The 4,795-nt window shown below is 40.3% G+C and overlaps 1 pseudogene; it reads left to right on the top strand.

Annotated features, from left to right (window-relative positions):
- The first annotated feature begins 4,340 nt into the window (after positions 1–4,340).
- Positions 4,341–4,588, top strand: LOC136308589 (cytochrome c oxidase subunit NDUFA4 pseudogene; annotated as a pseudogene).
- The last annotated feature ends 207 nt before the right edge of the window (positions 4,589–4,795 follow it).

The following is a 4,795-nucleotide window of genomic DNA, read 5'->3' on the forward strand; positions in this document are numbered from 1 at the left end:
TGGAAACAGCTTTCTGTACAATCCTCTCTGACAGGTGTTTGGCTCTCTGCAGCACGACCAATCACTTATAATTCTGGCTCTCCCTCGACACTGCCAGTTTCATCTTCCTGTCACCAGCGACAGGCTCAGTGGGTGCTCAGTAAGGCTTAGTGAAAGAGCGAACACCTTGGGCATTCATGGAAACGAAAGTTCTGTGCACAAAGCCAGCCGATGTCACTCACCCCTTACTTAACCTTGCTTTTTCTACTTTCCACTATCCCTTTATCATAGGGAACTGCAAGTAAATGATTTCTAAAGTAATTACAGCGCTAGGATTCTATGGCAGTGTTCTTCTGTATCAGTCAATTATTGCTGTGTGACAAACCACCCCACAAATGAATGAATGACTGTTTCTTATTTCCCTGTGGTTTGAGTAGCGGTGCTTCTGCTGGTGTTGTCCAGGTTCACTCCTGCAACTGCATCCCCTGACTGAGATGAAAGGTCTCTGATGGACCCACTCACATGTCAGGGGCTTGGTGCTAGCTGGCAGCTGGGTGCCCTGGTTCTCTTCCAAGCTCCCTCTCCTCCTCCATCCACTAACCATGCTTACTTACTTGGCCGGGCTCCATGGAGTAAGCACTTATCAACCTCTGCGTATCGCATATGTGCTGATGCCCCATTGGCCAAGGCAAGTCAGACAGCCAAGCCCGGTCAACATGGAAGGGAACAGACTGACCTTTGGATGGGCAAAGCGGTAAAGAATTTGCAGTCATTTTTAGTCCACTTCAATGTCACAGAAATACCCTTAAGTTAATTTTGTTGCCGTTTTTCTGTATGAAATTTTTTTTTGTATTTTTCTTCTTCCTTTCAATATTTCTACCCTTAAATTTAGATTCTTATCTAATTGCATTGGTTAGCCTTTCCAGGTAATATTGAAAAATAGTTCTGAACTTGTTAGGGTTGTTTCTGCCATTTCACTGCTAATAATGTTTGCTACTGATTTAAATTAATATTTTTTATCTCTAAGGGAAATCCCTCTTTCATTTCCCTAAGGGTTTTGTTGTTTTATTATTTGTTTCAATTAGTAATTCATGTGGAATGTTTACAAAAATGAATTTTTTAGTATGACTATTTGTTTTCTCTTGATTTATTATGATGATGGATTATAGTAATAGATATCTTACTATTGAGCATTCATGTTATTTCTTATACAAAACCTCCCTCCCCCAGCCCCACCCTCTGCTTCCAGGGGGTGTGTATGGTTGGGGGGGAGTGGCTCTGCACACAGACTGTCAATCTCAGCCTTTCTGTCCCAGTTCTCTCTCATGCCCTGTCTGTTAGCACTGAGACCCATGCTGCCCCATACGGTGGCGACTAGCCGCACAGAGCGGTCGAGCACTTGGAATGGGACGCGTCTGAACTGAGTTATGTAAAATACATATTAGATTTTGAAGGCTTAGTACAAAAAATGTAAAATCTCTCAATAATTTTTATACTGAGTGCATGTTGAAATGATACTATTTTGGATATATTAAGTTCAATAAAATATAGTACTGAAATAATTTCACTTGTTTTTTTTTAACCCCCTTGTTAATGTGGCTACTAGAATATTTAAAATTACTTTTATATATATAAATATTGATACATACATATATTACATATACTATATATATATACACACACATACGCATAATCACATATATCTCGGTTGGACAGCACTATTTTAAATGAATTCTACTTTTTGGCTGCAGATATTCCTGAGATATTTTCATATTCCTACTCAGAGGGAGTTAAGCATGCTTTTGATAGACAGTGGCAGTAACAGCCCTGGTTTGTTCTCATCCCTTTATTCAGGCCTTGGATGATCCTTTCCCATACTCCCTGGGCTTGGCCACGTGACTTAGCTGAGGTGAGAAGATACTTGAAGAGTGCTTGTGCTTTAGGGCAGCCCTCTCTTGCTGTTAGAACCCTGAAACTACACATGATGCTCCCCAGGCAGCCTCCTAGAGGATGAGATACCCTAAGGAAAGAGTGGGCATGCTGTGAGGACACCCAAACTATTTCAGCAAAGCCTAGTCCCAGTCACAACCTTGTGACTAAGCCCAGGCAAGACCAGCCAAGCTACAAAATCAAAAAGGGAAGGAAGGAAGGAAGGGAGGAAGGAAGGAAGGGAGGGAGGGAGGGAGGGAGGGAGGGAGGGAGGGAGGAAGGGAGGGAGGGAGGGAGGGAGGGAGGGAGGGAGGGAGGAAGGAAGGAAGGAAGGAAGGAAGGAAGGAAGGAAGGAAGGAAGGAAGGAAGGAAGAAAAGGTTGTTGTTTCAAGCCAGTGGTTCTCAAAGTGTGCATCCTAGAAGATTTCCAAGTGCACCGTATGGTATTCCAGAGAAATATGTACCTGTTGGGGACCAAAAAACCAACAGGGTTTTTGGAGTTTAGATTTTTGGGGGACAGAGATGTGAGGAATTGGCTGTAAGCTGACAGTCTGCCCAACCCCCCACCTCACTTGCCTGATTAGGTTGCAAAAGGCTGTTAAGCTGTGGTGCTGGATTGTTTACACTACCCCCCATGTTCCCTGGAAAGACTGGAGGTAAGTTTCTTCTATCCTTTGTTTGGGATAAAGTTAAGATGATATGTATGGTGGGGGTTTTCTGCACTCAACACAATTAAGAGTAAAAAGAGAGGAATTCTTCAACGTATTGATGAGGAAATGAGAGTTTGCCTTTCAAATATATGTCCAAACATTGAAGAAATCGCTAGGACACATCAGGCTCACATTTCTCATAAACACAAGAATGAAAAAACTTAACACATTCATGCTGAGACCTGCCGAATTTACTAAATCTTACTAAGAATGTATCTATATATATAAAAAGATAACTTTTTTTAACCCCTCTTTTCTAAACAAATTCTAAAAAGCATAACTCAAAAAATGTAACATAAAAATATTTTTTAATGTCAGAATAAATTTAATTTGTCATATTTATTTTGTTTAATTACCATAAAAGCACGCTTGGACTTTATTTTTTTTTCTTTAATATTTGACTTAATTATTATAACATATTTCTCAAAAATTTGTATATAGTACTCCTACAATTATTTGTAGGATTTTAAATGTGCCCCGACTTCAAAAAGTTTGAGAACCACTGTTCTAAGCCATGAAATTTGGATGTAATTTTTACACAGCAAAGGTTGTCTGACTCAATACTTTTAGTCTTTACAATAGAAGTCACTCTGCATATAAGGTTTGGTCATAATTCAATTATGTGTAAATGTAAAACACATTGCTAAATTCAGTTAAGTCCCCTACAAATGGATTTCAAACTAGCCAAACATGTCACCAGTATGTCATTTCTTACCAATGTCTTCTCTTATTTTTGTTTGCTTTATCGCGCAGTTCAAAATTCACAGACTTTACAGGTTGTTCTCAAGAAACTTCCTCCTCTCCTAAACATTTCACGATAAGCACTGCTGCTTCGAGAGGTAAGTTTTATTGCCCCTACAATAAAAACTTTTCCTAGGTGACGTAGCTAAGGAGTGGCACAGCCAAATCGTCTGAACCCTAAGTCATTACTTCTCCCGGAAATCTTTAACTTGCTGAACCCTCTCAAGCCAGTCTCCTCTCAGCGGAAGCAGCAGGTACCCTACAGGCAGGAGAGGGAGACTGTCTTCCAGTGAATTCAATCTGTGATTTAGAGTACAGCCAGCAGTGAAGTACATGATAAGTAAATTGCTCATGAATTGTGCTCTAGTAAAATCAAGTGTCAAAAAAATTTAAAACATATTTAAATAAAAAATGATGTGAGGCTGGAGTCTGATAATAGCATAGGGTGTGGACTAGCCATCCTGGGTCTTTTAAAGAGAGATTCCAACCCCAGTGTGTTTACTCTTGATTCTCCATTGCTTTCCTCGGTATACCGACGGTACTCTCTATCAGGTGTCCCCAAACTACGGCCGCGGGGCCGCTGAGGCCATTTATCCAGCCCCCGCTGCACTTCTGGAAGGGGCACCTCTTTCATTGGTGGTCAGTGAGAGGACCACTGTATTTGGCAGCCCTCCAATGGTCTGAGGGACAGTGAACTGGACCCCTGTGTAAAAAGTTTAGAGACCCCTGCTAGCTCTTAATAAAATATCATTCCGATTTAGAAATTTACACTCAAATTATCCAATGATAGTGAAATTTCTACTTTGAGAAGTATTCCCATTACATTTTGGATGATTGAGAAAAAGTATTTTTGATTAGCTTTAGACTTCTGTATCAAAATTGGCCACAACGAACTTCTTAGATGTTTATATACCTCCTTCCGCAATATTAATTTTAGAAGTGGCTGTGTTTTTCTCTGCTGTCGGGCCCTGAACCACACCCATGCTCCACCAGGTCCTCGCTCAGGCAAAGAAGCATCCAAGCTTGACCTCCGTCTTTGTATTTATTGGAGCCGTAGCGACCAGGGAAGTGCTATATGTCTTAGTCTGGCATTGTTCAATCCAGATGTTTGTTGGGACAAAAACAATGACCCAGAACCATGGAACAAACTGGGTCCCAATAAGCAATATAAATTCTACTTCGTGTATGTAAATTATAACAAACTGAAGAAAGAACGTCCAGAATTTTAAGTGAAATGTCTCACTATAAAGCTGCTTAGAATGAAGGTCTTCCAAAAGTTATCCACAGGATTTTCCACTTAACCAGGTAATAGTCCCCTTCCAAATGCACAAGATCATGTTGGTGTATTGTATTGGGTTTACACTGATTAATGAATATATTGCTCACAAAAATTAAGGGATATTTTATCACTTCATATTCATTTTGAAATATCCCCT

This window comes from Saccopteryx bilineata, chromosome 6 (genome assembly GCF_036850765.1).
Source record: "Saccopteryx bilineata isolate mSacBil1 chromosome 6, mSacBil1_pri_phased_curated, whole genome shotgun sequence".
Lineage (NCBI taxonomy): Eukaryota > Metazoa > Chordata > Mammalia > Chiroptera > Emballonuridae > Saccopteryx > Saccopteryx bilineata.